The 16,479-nt window shown below is 44.3% G+C and overlaps 1 pseudogene; it reads right to left on the reverse strand.

The window, feature by feature from the left end:
- Window positions 1-5,815: 5,815 nt before the first annotated feature.
- On the reverse strand, window positions 5,816-13,829 carry LOC148997559 (uncharacterized; annotated as a pseudogene).
- Between the last annotated feature and the right edge of the window lie 2,650 nt (window positions 13,830-16,479).

Here is a 16,479-nt window from a genome sequence, read left to right on the forward strand (position 1 = left end):
ATTTATAGTCCGCTCATCTTGTAGAACCCTTTGTCACAGCCCTTCGTCTGCACCAGTCTGTCTCGTCATCTGCACTACACTTCCCAGGATCCTTTTGTCTCTACTCCCGGACTCACTCCCTATCAGCCACCTGTTCCTCGTCCTGTCATCATTATTTTCACCTGTTTGCACCCCGTTTAGTCTGATTCCTCTGTGTATTTAGTTCCTCCTTAGTCAGTCTGTCATTGTCGGTCGATGTTGTTCTTACGTTGTATGTTCCCCGGTGAAACCCTGTCTTCCTGCCTGTATTTTTGAATAAATTAAGTATCTTCGTGTTTATCCGGACTCCTCCTGTTGCTTCAGCCTGCACGCCTGCACTCCGGCACCAGACCCCGTGACAGATCGACCGACCTCAAAAGAAAGCTGAGCATTATGGACCTTCCAGCGGTAAGCCTCCTCTGTCTGGACCAGGAAGACCGCTCCCTGGAGTCCCATACCAGGGACTTTCTGGAGTTGGCGTGCCTCACTCACTATTCGGACCGCTCGCTGTGTGTTTTCTACATCGCCAGCCTCAGCGAGCGGTCCCGGGCACGCCTCCCAGGGAGCGGTCCAGAAGATAATTTCCTCGCCTGTGTGGAGTGGGTGCGGGTGTGCTGTGAATCCCCATTCTCCGTGGAAGAAGTCACCAGCACCACTCCAAAACCTGAACCCTCATCTTCACTGGTCACCGCCAGCCCTGCCGAGCCCGCGCTCACTGCCAGCCCTGCCGAGCCCGCGCTCACCGCCAGCCCTGCCGAGCCCGCGCTCACCGTCAGCCCTGCCGAGCCCGCGCTCACCGTCAGCCCTCCCAAGCCGGAACTCCCCTCACTGCTGGTTCCGTCCAGCTCTCCAGAGACTGAATGCTCTTCACCACTGGTTCCGGCCATCTCTCCAGAGACTGAATGCCCTTCACTGCTGGTCCCGTCCAGCTCTCCAGAGTCTGAATGCTCTTCACCGCTGGTTCCGTCCAGCTCTCCTGAGACTGAATGCTCTTCACCGCTGGTTCCGTCCAGCTCTCCAGAGACTGAATGCTCTTCACCGCTGGTTCCGTCCAGCTCTCCAGAGACTGAATGCTCTTCACTGCTGGTTCCGTCCAGCTCTCCAGAGACTGTATGCTCTTCATTGCTGGTTCCGTCCAGCCCTCCAGAGACTGAATGCTCTTCACTGCTGGTTCCGTCCAGCTCTCCAGAGACTGAATGCTCTTCACTGCTGGTTCCGTCCAGCCCTCCAGAGACTGAATGCTCTTTACCGCTGGTTCCGTCCAGCTCTCCTGAGACTGAATGCTCTTCACTGCTGGTTCCGTCCAGCTCTCCAGAGTCTGAATGCTCTTCACCGCTGGTTCCGTCCAGCTCTCCAGAGACTGAATGCTCTTCACCGCTGGTTCCGTCCAGCTCTCCAGAGACTGAATGCGCTTTACCGCTGGTTCCGTCCAGCTCTCCAGAGACTGAATGCTCTTTACCGCTGGTTCCGTCCAGCTCTCCTGAGACTGAATGCTCTTCACCGCTGGTTCCGTCCAGCTCTCCTGAGACTGAATGCTCTTCACCGCTGGTTCCGTCCAGCTCTCCAGAGACTGAATGCTCTTCACCGCTGGTTCCGTCCAGCTCTCCAGAGACTGAATGCTCTTTACCGCTGGCTCCGTCCAGCTCTCCAGAGACCGAATGCTCTTCACCGCTGGTTCCGTCCAGCTCTCCAGAGACTGAATGCTCTTCACCGCTGGTTCCGTCCAGCTCTCCAGAAACTGAATGCTCTTCGCAGCTGGTTCCGTCCAGCTCTCCAGAGACTGAATGCTCTTCACCGCTGGTTCCGTCCAGCTCTCCAGAGACTGAATGCTCTTCACCGCTGGTTCCGTCCAGCTCTCCAGAGACTGAATGCTCTTCACCGCTGGTTCCGTCCAGCTCTCCTGAGACTGAATGCTCTTCACCGCTGGTTCCGTCCAGCTCTCCTGAGACTGAATGCTCTTCACCGCTGGTTCCGTCCAGCTCTCCAGAGACTGAATGCTCTTCACCGCTGGTTCCGTCCAGCTCTCCAGAGACCGAATGCTCTTCACCGCTGGTTCCGTCCAGCTCTCCAGAGACCGAATGCTCTTCACCGCTGGTTCCGTCCAGCTCTCCAGAAACTGAATGCTCTTCGCAGCTGGTTCCGTCCAGCTCTCCAGAGACTGAATGCTCTTCACCGCTGGTTCCGTCCAGCTCTCCAGAGACTGAATGCTCTTCACCGCTGGTTCCGTCCAGCTCTCCAGAGACTGAATGCTCTTCACCGCTGGTTCCGTCCAGCTCTCCAGAGACTGAATGCTCTTCACCGCTGGTTCCGTCCAGCTCTCCAGAGACTGAACGCTCTTCACTGCTGGTTCCGTCCAGCCCTCCAGAGACTGAACGCTCTTCACTGCTGGTTCCGTCCAGCCCTCCAGAGACTGAACGCTCTTCACTGCTGGTTCCGTCCAGCCCTCCAGAGACTGTATGCTCTTCACTGCTGGTTCCGTCCAGCCATCCAGAGACTGAACGCTCTTCACTGCTGGTTCCGTCCAGCCCTCCAGAGACTGTATGCTCTTCACTGCTGGTTCCGTCCAGCCCTCCAGAGACTGAACGCTCTTCACTGCTGGTTCCATCCAGCCCTCTAGAGACTGAACGCTCTTCACTGCTGGTTCCGTCCAGCCCTCCAGAGACTGAATGCTCTTCACTGCTGGTCCCGTCCAGCCCTCCAGAGACTGAACGCTCTTCACTGCTGGTTCCGTCCAGCCCTCCAGAGACTGAATGCTCTTCACTGCTGGTTCCGTCCAGCCCTCCAGAGACTGTATGCTCTTCACTGCTGGTTCCATCCAGCCCTCCAGAGACTGAACGCTCTTCACTGCTGGTTCCGTCCAGCCCTCCAGAGACTGTATGCTCTTCACTGCTGGTCCCGTCCAGTCTCTCCGAGCCCGAGCTCTCTTCTTCGCTGGGCCCGACCAGCCCAGCCCCAGAGACCGTCCAGCCAGCGCCAGAGACCGTCCAGCCAGCGCCAGAGACCGTCCAGCCAGCGTCAGAGACCGTCCAGTCTGTGCCGGAGACCGTCCAGCCTGCTCCGCTCAGGTCTCGCCCTCAGCCTGCTTCGCCCTGGTCTCGCCCTCAGCCTGCGCCGCCCTGGCCACGCCCTCAGCCTGCTCCGCCCTGGCCACGCCCTCAGCCTGCTCCGCCCTGGCCACGCCCTCAGCCTGCTCCGCCCTGGCCACGCCCTCAGCCTGCTCCGCCCTGGCCACGCCCTCAGCCTGCTTCGCCCTGGTCTCGCCCTCAGCCTGCTCCGCCCTGGCCAAGCCCTCAGCCTGCTCCGCCCTGGCCACGCCCTCAGCCTGCTCCGCCCTGGCCACGCCCTCAGCCTGCTCCGCCTTGGCCACGCCCTCAGCCTGCTCCGCCCTGGCCACGCCCTCAGCCTGCTTCGGCCTGGTCTCGCCCTCAGCCTGCTCCGCCCTGGCCACGCCCTCAGCCTGCTCCGCCCTGGCCACGCCCTCAGCCTGCTCCGCCCTGGCCACGCCCTCAGCCTGCTCTGCCCTGGCCACGCCCTCAGCCTGCTCCGCCCTGGCCACGCCCCGCCCAGCCCCCAGTTCGTCCCCCCTCCTTCCTCTGTTATGCGGCGTGAGGTCACGCCTCCCGGGAGGGGGGAGTTCTGTCACAGCCCTTCGTCTGCACCAGTCTGTCTCGTCATCTGCACTACACTTCCCAGGATCCTTTTGTCTCTACTCCCGGACTCACTCCCTGTGTATTTAGTTCCTCCTTAGTCAGTCTGTCATTGTCGGTCGATGTTGTTCTTATGTTGTATGTTCCCCGGTGAAACCCTGTCTTCCTGCCTGTAATTTTGAATAAATTAAGTATCTTCGTGTTTATCCGGACTCCTCCTGTTGCTTCAGCCTCTACGCCTGCACTCTGGCACCAGACCCCGTGACACCCTTCAGGTTCAAAAATGCATTTTTTTTTTCATGAAACACAAAGGTAGGCATAGTTATTTTTTTTATTACACATAAAACAATTAATCAAACAGGCTTCTTAGGCTTGAAACGCTGTACTCTCCTCCTGACTTAGTTGTCTGGACAGCTGCGTAAAACTCCCGCAGGGTCTCATTCAGAGCAGCAGCGGTGTCATTTTCTTTGCGACGTTTCTCCGTTTTATTTACATTTTTTCTTTCTTCAGCAGCATCCCAGTCGTAAAAGTTGTCATATTCTCCATAAATGTTAGTTAAAAGAAATAACGAAGTCGCTCATTGTTGTATTAGTAGGCTATGTATGTAATATCTAACTAACGGATACTTTGACTGCCTGTTGCTATGGTTACTCACAGCTGTTGTAGGCAGCGCATTTATTTATTAATTTCGAATGGTAAACAGGCAGTTTCACCAGAACTACTTTACTAGGTGTCCTCTATCACTTTTTAACAGACACCCTGCAGCCAATCAGAATTGAGTATTCACCCAGACCATGGTATAAGCGTGCATATAGCCCATATATGAGTCAGGCTGCGAAAGTTACGTGCACGCCCCAGCGCGCTCACACTAATAAACGCCTCACCAGCTCCGCCGCCGCGCACTACATTCCCTTTAGCACATCTAGTTGATGCATAACGCAAAGTCGCAAACCCAGTCAAACGTGTGACTGCAGAAAGTGCCTCATAATCCGGTGCGCCCTATATATGAAAAATGTTCTAGGTCATTCATTGAAGGTGCGCTTTAAAGTGCGGAAAATAGGGCAAATAACATGGAAGCCAATACGTTTACTTGATTTTGATTTATTTTTTCTTGTAAAACAAATGTGCCTGGCCTTTATAAAAATGATAGAGTTTCTCTATTTATATATTTATGTCTATACTGACCAAGCACTCTGCCTAATTGGTTTGAGACAGGGCATTTTTATTTACTTTTAGTATGAATCGTCCTATCAGCAGCAAAGTTCAATAAAATATGCATTTTTCATTGAAATTTCTTTCTTGTGTTTACTATCATTTTCCACAGAATTAAAGCAATTCATGCAAAATTTTAGAAAAATGTAATAATTATCTGATTAGTCGACTAATCGTTTCAATAGTCGGTGACTAGTTGACTATTAAAATAGTCGTTAGTTGCAGCCAGGGCTCTGAACCGGTTCAAGGAACAAAAACAAAATATTTTTTAATCGTTCTGAACAGAAACGTTTATTTGAAATTATCATTAACCGGTTAATAACGTTATTTTATCATTCTCTTTAATATTTGAATTTGGCAGTGACCAATCATGAATTGAGTACATAGGTTACAGCAGTTTTTTCGTTTTCAAGCCCTGCCTACATGTAATGTTTTTTCTCTAACTAAAAAACGTAATGTTGTCTTTATTATAGTGGTCGTCACCAGGGTGCGATTTGCCGGGGGGGGGGGATGCGTGGGATTTCCCCCTTTCTGGTCAATGTATCCCTGCCTCTGCTTAATTATTTTTATCCCCGGTGGGGATAAATTTATCCCCCCCTCAAAGTGATCGGTGATCCTACACTAGTGGTGAGACGGATCAGAAAACTTATCACGGATCCGTGCATTGATTAAAGTTAATTTTAGTTTTAAATGCGCTACTTTTGGCTGGCTCTGCCGCTCTGCACGAGTCTGCAGACTTGCTCAATGTCCCGCCCACGGCGCTATCTTATTGGTTACACCTCGTATAATAGCCTATCAACACTTTCGAGACGGTTGCATGTCTGCGCTGGGCTGTGGAGCTGCTTGTAGAAATGAAGGCAGCATAGCCATTCAGAATAATAATAATAATAATAATAATAATAGATTTTATTTATAACGCACTTTTCAATCCAAAGAATCCCAAAGTGCTACATAAAAAGTACAATAATAATAGCTACAAGATACTAAAAACAATAAAACAATAAGACAATCAGCATATAAAAGCCTTTCTAAATAAAAAAGTCTTCAGTTCTGCCTTAAAGGCGTCCAGGCTCTGTACTTCTCTCAGATCACTCGGGAGGTGGTTCCAAAGCCGGGGTGCAGCTGAGCAGAAAGCTCGGTCCCCCATGGTACGGAGTCTGGTAGTCGGGGCCTGAAGAAGCAGGTGACCTGATGATCTGAGAGTGCGGGAGGAGGATTTCAGGGTGGTGAGTTCTTGTAAGTATGGTGGTGCATGTCCAGTGATACATTTGTGTGTGTATAGCAGAATTTTGAAATCGATCCGGAATGCAACAGGGAGCCAGTGGAGTGAGTGTAGGATGGGAGTTATGTGGTCATATTTTCTGACTGTCATGAGGACTCTGGCAGCGCTATTTTGGATGTATTGTAGCTTCTGCATGTTTCTAGCAGAGATTCCAGTGAAGAGCCCGTTACAATAATCCAACCTGGTGGAAATAAAAGCATGGACAAGTTTCTCTGCATCCGAAAAGGTTAAAAGAGGACGTAGCTTGGAGATATTGCGAAGATGGTTGAAGGAGGTTTTGCAAATATATTTTATGTGTTCGTTGAAGGTCAGCTGGGGGTCAAACCTAACCCCAAGGTTTGTAACTGTGGAGGAGAAATTGATGGCTTGGTTGTCCAGAATGAGTTGAGATACGGGAGAGGAGTGAATCTGGTGTGGGGTTCCAACAAGTAATGCCTCTGTTTTACCGGAGTTTAGCTAGAGGAAGTTGCTTGCCAGCCATTCCTTTATCTCCAGTAGACAAGTGTTGAGTTGCGACAGAATTGCGGAGGAGCTTGGAGGAGTTTTAATATAAAGTTGCAAATCATCTGCATAACAATGAAAGGATAGACCATGTCTGCTGATGACAGAACCAAGGGGAAGCAGGTATAGGATAAAAAGGATAGGGCCAAGAACCGACCCTTGCGGAACACCACACGTAACAAGGAAAAAATCTGGACTCACATTCTCCCAAAATGACTCGTTCAGTCCTGCCAGAGAGGTACGACTTAAACCACTGCAATGCTGTTCCTGATAGTCCAACTATATTATGGAGGCGGTCCTGAAGGATGGTATGATCGACCGTGTCGAATGCCGCTGTGAGGTCGAGTAAGATGAGCAGTGATGGTGATCCTGAGTCAGCTGCCATGAGAAGGTCATTTGTCACCCTTAGCAGAGCTGTTTCGGTGCTGTGGGCCGAACGAAAACCTGATTGAAAAACCTCATATAAGTTATTGTGTTCTAGATGGTTGTGAAGCTGAAAGGCAACTTCCTTCTCAAGAACCTTTGACAGGAAGGTGAGGTTGGAGATTGGTCTGTAGTTTCCCAGGACCTCTGGGTCAAGGGTTGGTTTCTTCAGTATCGGACGAATGACAGCAGCTTTAAGGGCAGGTGGAACAACACCTGTTTTTAGTGAAAGGTTAATAAAGTCAGTGATGATGATTGGGCTGACAGTGGGAATGAGTGACTTGAGCAGGACAGTCGGGATGGGATCCAAGATGCAGGCGGACGGCTTCATTTTATTGATGATTTCCTCAACATGGCTCTGCTGGACCTCAGTGAAGTACGGAAGTGTCATCAATCCATCAGACAAGGGGTTGGAGGAGGATGGAAACAGTGATGAAGAGCCGGATAATGAAGTGCGGATGTTATTGACTTTGGATCTAAAGAAGTCCATGAAGCTGTTGCATCGCTCCACTGTGGCCTCAGTGGATATAGATGATTTCGGCTTCAGGAGATTGTTTACTGTAGAAAAGAGCTGTTTTGAATTTCCAGTGTTCTTATTGATGAGGGAATAAAATTTTGCACGTGCACCCTTCAAGGACTTAAGATAAGCCTTTTGATGGTCACGGAATGCAAGATTGTGAACAGTTAGACCAGTCTGTTTACAGCGTCGTTCCAGGATTCGGCCCTTAAGTTTTCATTTCCCGTAGTTCCTGAGTGAACCAGGGTGCGGAGCGTTCGAAGTTGACTTCCCGTGTCCTGACAGGGGCATGGCGGTCAAAAATACTGCTCAATGATGTATTGTAGTGATCCACTAGTCCGTCCACTGTCGTAGAGACTGGGCAGTTTATATTAGACTGAAGGTCTACAGTGAAGGAAGTAGGGTTTATTTTCTTCCAGTTCCGGAAAGATATCTGGCGCTTTGGTGTTGAAGATTCACAATCTCTTCATTTAATGTTGTTTTTAGTACTATTATTATTTTTTATTAATATTCATAATATGTATCTGTTTTATTACATGTATACACACATTATTATTTGTAATCTTTGCATTTTGTGATTATAATGTTTTGAGGATGTAGGAGAGAGAGAGACTTTAGGAGACTTTGGGATAAGTTAAACTGTATGAGTGAATGTATGTTGGAGTGAGACTGAAAGTTTATGCAGTGTATAGGGAAACGATATACATTCCATAGTAAATGGAAACCACATGTTCTTGTGGTCATAGGTATGTGTTACTATGGTGATGCAGTTTTTTCTTGGTCAGTGGTATAAAGACTGAGACCCTTTGTTCAAAAAGTAGGAAGAGATGGTAACGATGCAGAATGAAGACCTCTGTTTCTCTTCCTCCTATGTCTTATAAATATTATAAATAAATTCGAGAGATCTCTTGGCAAAATCACTGGTGTCTCTTTTCATGGGGAAAGTAAAAGAAGTTTTTTTAGATCTACAATTTGGCGTCACGGGAACAGGATGCATGTCCAGGCATTCGTCTCAATCATTGCAGGTAAGACTTTTTGCTTCATAAAAAGTTCTAAGTCTGCCTGATGATTAGAGACAGTGACTGAAACTGCTGAAAAGAACTGTGTGATTTCGGGCACCAGTTGTTTTGCCAATGAATATAAGACATAGTAAAATGAATAAAATTAAGTCATTTGAATTGAATTTGGCTTATTTAAGTTCTCTGAAAAGTAAACCTCAAACAATATTTGAAATGCTGGGATAGAGGTGGATCTTTTTTTAGAAAAAAGACCATCTAGTCAGAAATTTGGAATTAGCTGTAAATCGGTTAAGCTAGTAAAATTTGCTTGGTTATAACTGCGACGTGGTTGGATAGTGGCGGGACTGTTTAAAGAAGGCAGAGTAATCCCTAAAACATCCAGCACACCGAAGATTCGTTCTCAGTAGGAGACGAGGGAAGTTTAACACAAGTGATACTTGATTGACCAAAGCGGTTAAATGTGGCGGGACTGTTTAAAAATGATGGCAGGGTAATCCCTAAAACATTGTAACACGCTAGAGTTATACAAGTATAAAAGGCGCCCTTGTAACTAGCTAGGATCGTGGGCATTCTGAACCTGACCGTAAAGCTGTTCAAATATTTGAGGAGACTGATCCGAGTTAACTTTAAGAAAAAAAAATTAATACCAAAGAAATTAATCTGAGATAAAATCCAAAGTATTTAAAAAGAAAGGGAAAAAGGAACCTTTTAAAACTTTTTGAGTTTTAAAAAGAAAACTAAAATACTGAAAAGCATTAGAGTTAACTTTTCTTTAATTTTTTCTTTTGTTCTGTGAGTGAGGGAGAAAGAGAGCGAAGCAGCCCCTCCCTTCAGAATTGCCTGTACCTTCACACACACACATCCAGTTGGTGAGGGAGAGAGGCAGGGAGCCCCACACACACATACCTATACACACACACAGCCTGCAGCTCTGAGCACACACACATACATATACAGACAGCCTGCAGCTCTGAGCACACACACAGACGCATCACATAGGCTGCAGTTTCTGAACATAGACGCACATACATACATAGTAAATCATCACATGTCCAGAGAAGGAAAACACAACCGGTGATGATCTATTTGATCCAGATTGGACAAATATAATAACTGAAGCTGAAAGGAAATATTCACAAGCACCAGTGAAATCTGCGACAACAGTAACGCCTCCACCTTACAAACCGATTTGTCCACCTTTGCCTGAACAATACACAAGTTCATCTAAACCTCTAACGCAGCCTCAAGCTTCAAGATCAAACGGAGGTCCAGTTGACAAAATGTTTATTGCATCTGCACAAGCAGCTCCAATAATAACGAGATCTAAATCAGCCCAGCCAAGCAGAGACATGATGAGATGTACACCGGCTCATAATTATGGATCTGACTGGAGTGACGAGACAAGGGATGACAACATGACCACAGTTGACAAGATTGGTCCTGAATTTTCTTCACCTGTGATTAAAAGGGAAGAGTCACAACCTGAGATGATGACCGAAGAAAGACCGTTTACTCCGGGAGAACGACAAGCCATTCTCTCAGCCTTACCTCCTCTGAAGAGACAAGATCCAAACACAGAGTTTTGGCGAGAATTAGACTCTCTGGTTGAAGCAAATCAACTGACACTAAAAGACATTCACACCATTGTGAAAGCTAAAATCCCAAGAGACAGATGGGAACGCTTGCCAGCAGTGATAACATCAGCCCAATGGGTAGACTTTGGGGTTGATGGCCAGGAAAGACACCTGGGTCTTTGGCAAACATTAGACGAATTTCGAAAAGAAATCCAAGAAATCTTGGGAAGTGGTAAAATTCCATTCACATCAGTGACATTGATTAAGCAAAAGGATGATGAATCTCCAGATGAATATGCTCTGCGTAAGTGGAATGCTTATGAGAGATGGGCTCTCTGTGCAAAGAAACAACCTGACAGAGATGATGTACAATTCACTGACACACTTGTGGATGGCTTTAGCTCTAAATACCAACAAGCCTTATCACTTGGAGTCAATCCAGGCGAAACATTTGACCAAATTATGCAATGGGCTGGCCGTCTAGAGATGGCTATGAGGTCAAACCTGGAAGAAGGAAACAAGCCAAACCAAAGAGGAGTGGCGACAGTTCAATACAACATGGACATAGAGAGGTGGTTGAAGATTTGCAGCAACTGTGGAAAGCATGGACACTTATGAAAAGACTGTTGGGCTAAAGGAGGTGGAGCAGAAGGTCAAGGTCCATCTTTTAAACAAGTCATTGTGAAAAACCATGATGAAACCTCTCAAGGGAGGACGTGGACTGAAGCACAAGTTCGTCAGCTCATTGAAGGAATTATGTGTAACTGATTACTGGAACAGCAATGGTTCTACTTCCTGATGTTATGCCACCTGCAGAAACAGGAGGAGACTCTACTTTGTTTCAAGAGAAATTAAGATGCTATTTCACAATGCTGGACAAAATTACCAAAGACAATAATAGAAAGTGAATTCAACAGCAATGGGATGAAAACACACCACTACTGATATTCCACACATTCCTGAGTTAGGCAGTTTTGTTATAGTCAAGCATGTTGTAAAGGGAAGGGTGTAGGAACAGATAGATGGTATCATTGGTCACAAGTTAAACCTTGCTTAGTGAATAACAAAATGATGATGGCCTATGGTTTAAGATTGAGCAAATCTAAGAATTCATTTTTTTAAATACTGGGAAAAGTGATGATTAATTGTTTTTCTGTTTCCATTTCAGGAATCAAGTTCATTGACATTAATTAGAGATGGTTGTAAGTTATTCTTGATAAAAGACAAAATGGATAGAACCGAGAATGGGAAATATGGTGTGAAATAAGAGATTTTATGTTTTACACTACATACAAAACACAACCTCACAAACAATGAACACCCGCTTACTGATTTACAACCCCAAGGGATAGGACCCTTTTAACATCAACGTTTATTTTAATTTCTTATTTTGGCTCGGAACTGGAGGAGTTAATTAATTAACGAGTTAATTAATTAATGAGTCCAGGCACGGGCAGAAGACTTTTTTAGTTTTTCTTTTCTTAGATGATTGGGGTTCATTTTAAATGCTTACACATAGATGTTAAATGACACATAGCATACGGGGACATAACATGGGTTGGGTTTTTGTTTGTTATTTCTTTTCTTTTCTGTTTCAATTCTTTTGTCTTCTATGTCTATGTCTTGGTCTACTATTTCTCCTCAGCACTATCACTTCAATAGGTTGGCCACCTGGAGATGATGGTGTGGAACTGACGGCCGTAGTTCCAGAGGCGGGACTGAAGATTCACAATCTCTTCATTTAATGTTGTTTTTAGTACTATTATTATTTTTTATTAATATTCATAATATGTATCTGTTTTATTACATGTATACACACATTATTATTTGTAATCTTTGCATTTTGTGATTATAATGTTTTGAGGATGTAGGAGAGAGAGAGACTTTAGGAGACTTTGGGATAAGTTAAACTGTATGAGTGAATGTATGTTGGAGTGAGACTGAAAGTTTATGCAGTGTATAGGGAAACGATATACATTCCATAGTAAATGGAAACCACATGTTCTTGTGGTCATAGGTATGTGTTACTATGGTGATGCAGTTTTTTCTTGGTCAGTGGTATAAAGACTGAGACCCTTTGTTCAAAAAGTAGGAAGAGATGGTAACGATGCAGAATGAAGACCTCTGTTTCTCTTCCTCCTATGTCTTATAAATATTATAAATAAATTCGAGAGATCTCTTGGCAAAATCACTGGTGTCTCTTTTCATGGGGAAAGTAAAAGAAGTTTTTTTAGATCTACAGTGTAATGATGGGCAGTGAGAATGTAAGGGCCATAGAGACCAACTTGTGATCAGACACACCCAGATCTTTCACCACCAGGTTGTTTATAGGGGCCGTGTCAGTAATGACAAGATCTAAGGTGTGGCCCTTGGTGTGAGTAGGAACCTTTACATGTTGATGGAGACCAAGACAATCGATCAGACTCATGAACTCTGTTGCAAGATGACAGGAGGGTTTGTCAATATGAATATTAAAATCACCAAGAATAACAATCCTGCTTGACATGGAACAAAATGATGTAAGTAGGTCATGTATTTCAGGGAGAAATGAGGAGTGTGGTTTGGGGGGACGGTATACGAGAAGCACTGTCATGGAGTATGGAGGTTTGCATTTGAAGGCTAAACATTCCATTGAGGTCAGATCGGGGAGTGGCAAGGGAGAGAGTTTCAGTTCATCCCGATAGATTACGGCCAAACCACCCCCACGTCCAGAGCTGCGTGATTTTTCCATATAGACATAACCCTGAGGGCAAGCTTCATTGAGTACTGAGTGATCGCCTGTTTTATGCCAAGTTTCCACTAGGCACATGAAGTCTAGTCCTCTATCCAGGATGTGGTCATGGATAAGCAGCGATTTATTGGTAAGGGATTGTGTGTTGAGTAATTCCATAGTGGCAGGAGACAGAGCTGATGGTGATCGTCTCTGTAAGCTCCGCAGTACACTGTAGTGTCCACTCCAGTCACTGAGAATGGCCGAAGTTATATACACGGTGTTTCACTCAACTGAGACTAAAGCAAAGGTTTTTTTGATTAGTCACTCACTCTTGAACATCTGGCGCGAGTGATTTCAATGTTAATTCAATGTAAAGACGCGTTTTCGCGCGTCTAGAGGTTCTGCGGCGCAAATGAGGCGAATTAACAAACATAGATAATGCATCTGTCTTTTCTATCATTTCACTGTAGGTCATCGCGATGTAACGTTAACATTATAACTTTAACGTAACAGCAGCAGTAAAACTGTTTCTATTGTGGTTTAACTTTGCAATCAATCCCTGGTTCAGGAGAGGCTGATATAAATTAGCCTCTACCCAGCTCTGCTTGTCATCATAGAAACAGAAAATCAGATTGTGATGTTTATTCTATGCATAAACTTTTCTATGCATCTGCTCAGGAGGACTGCTCAGGGAGAGGGAGAGGACGCTGGCGCTGTCTGTTCGCCGCTTCTCCATTCAGATATTAGTGTATTTTAAGAAAGTGTTTTTAATTAGATGCTCTTTTGCCCCTTGCAAGTTTCCTACCTCTCTGTACTACAACAATCTTTTTTGCTGGGTGCTTTGCAACGTACCTGCTGCCGCTCTTTGATGTAAACACTCTGCTGACGCCACTAGCGTCCGGCATGATGTTGAAATATTCCATTTCACAACTGCTGAGTCTCAACTGCAACACTACTCCAACTTGCATCTCAGCCATAAGACAGCTTGGACTTTTGCGCCGACCCCGGTACTGTCACAGAAGCGCTCGCAAAGACTTTGTTTATTTCCTGCATGGTGCATCTACGATCCCCTCCATCTGGTCTTCAGCTGCGCGTGTCGCGCTACAACGGCGTCATCAGAACACTGCCGCGCTTGGAGTATGTAACCGTTCACCGCTCCAGAGAACCTCTAGCGGTGGGAGATATATAAAACACGGAGTGGACCACTATTAATCTATTGATTTATTGCATGTTTTTTCGTTGTGCACGATCACAGTTCATATATGTGTGGGAAGCTATTAAAAATATTGCGTTAGGATACTTCATGAGTTATTAAGAATTTTTTTTCCTGCAAATGCAGTGATGAAGTTCATGAATTTTTTTATGAATTTTTTTTTTCAAAACATCCCCCCCTCTGTTTTTTTCACAAATCGCACCCTGGTCGTCACAACCCCAAACTTTGCAAAAGATGAAATCCTTTGTGACAACCATGGCAAGGTAGTCACAGCTGCAGAAGGAAGGGCCAATGTGGAGAGCCAGCACAATGAGCCTGGATACGTTTTCTTTTTTAAATCTGGAGGAAAAGAGCTGCATTGATGCACAGACCTCCCCTTGCTCATGCCAGACTCACAAAATAAACCTTAGGAAGACTGATCAACCATTCCCGGAGGAACCCTAACATTAAGCGTTTCCACTGTAAACTCAAGGTACATGGGCAGGACCAGGATATCATCCTGTTCAAGGCTATAAGGGACATTCGTGTGGGGACTCAAATCAAATATGATTATGGAGTCAGGAGACATTCTTTCCAAGGAGAGGGCCTGGCCTTTGAATGGCTGGACGAATAGGCCATTACAAATAGTGCTTTTTTTATTTACCATATTTGTTTTTTTTACCACACAGAGTTTTTTTATTACTTATATAATAATTTATTCTTTACTTGTTTAAGTTTTTTCATCTTTATGATGATTGTAAATAGTTTTGTACAGTTGTATTTTCTTCTAATTCATAATAAAATTTGTAATGAAAAATGCTAAAAAAAAAAAATTACGGAAGCCTTGAACCGCAGCCAAAAAAGAAAAATCTGTAAAAAAAAAAATATATATATATATATATATATATATATATATAAAAATAAAAAATCTGTAAAAAAAAAAGTCAAAAAATTTCGAGATTAAAGTCGAAATATTTGGAGAGACGAGAATACAGTCTAACGTTGATGCTGCGCGTTTGTGCACTTGCCATTGTCTCACATTTCCACACAAACAGGCATTCATAATGGCCAGTAGCGAGTTTCACACTGTGTGTGTGTGTGTGTGTGTGTGTGTGTGTGTGTGTGTAAACATGCACACAATTGTGTGTATCAAGTATAATTGTTTAAGCTTCTCCTTTCTCTATGTGTTTTAGCGTATTCTTTTTCAGCCACATTTCAACAGATCATTTCAGAAATCACATAATGGTGTTTTCCAGCCCGCAAGGAAAGATATGACATGACTCTAAACAAGCATGCAAAATTTCATACAAATCAGGCAATAGGTGCCTCTATAGAAATTAAAAAGGAAGTAAAAATATTTTATTTCAAATATATGTATGTACAACAATGTGTTAGCACATTTATTAGAGTATGAAAAATGTGCCATTTAAAAAAGGTACATTGAATCAAACCAAAAGTCATAGATCAATATTAATTACATAAAATCAATTATAAAAAACAATGCATATGAAAAAAGCCTTATGAAATAGTTACAAACAATTATTTAATTCATTAATTTAATTTAAATGTGTTGCATATTTAAGTGTATGTTTGTGTTACAGATTTTTTTTAAATAATCCTATAATAAATGAAAACCCATAATTGTAAAGTTTTAAAATATGAAATTTGAGCATTAAAGACTAAAAAGAGAAGTCCACATTAAATGTGAAATTACAGAATATAATAAAAAGTAAAAAATAAACCATTAATTCATTCATTCATTCATTTTGAATGCAGTGAATAAGAAAAAAACATTTTGAAAGCAAAAATAACATATTCAATAAAAAAACATATAGTTGTTAAGTAGTACATTGAAGAGGCAATAAAAAGTCAAAGAGAAGTGCACACTCCTAAAGAATTTGACTCCAATCTTTAACACTCATGTCTGAACAGTTAAACAAGGTGTTCAGGTAAACATGCATGATACAGCAGTGTTGGAAGTAAGGTAATGTGGTAGGGTAGCCAAAGTGTAGGGCTACATAAAATAAAAATAATAACTTAACACCACACAAGAAGCTGGGTAAGTAGTGATAGGGAAAGGAAAGCCGACCATGATAATGGAAGTACACAGAATATATTGTAACATAAGTTTCAACCCACATCAACAACAATTGTGTGTTCGTGCAACACAATTTTCAACAGAGGTAACAGAAGTTGGCATTGAGCAGATGAAGACCAATGAGACCCAGGATCTGTCTAAATGAAACGACACAGTGGAGATGATAGACGTAGAAGCCAGGCAGGATGTGATGGAGGGAGGAGGCAAAGGATGATTTAGAGGAGATCCAGGATGATGGACCACAACATAACTGGTGGAGGTAAGAGCCAGGGTGGAACTATCA

Source organism: Pimephales promelas, chromosome 2 (genome assembly GCF_988280905.1).
Source record: "Pimephales promelas chromosome 2, fPimPro1.hap1.1, whole genome shotgun sequence".
Taxonomy (NCBI): Eukaryota; Metazoa; Chordata; class Actinopteri; order Cypriniformes; family Leuciscidae; genus Pimephales; species Pimephales promelas.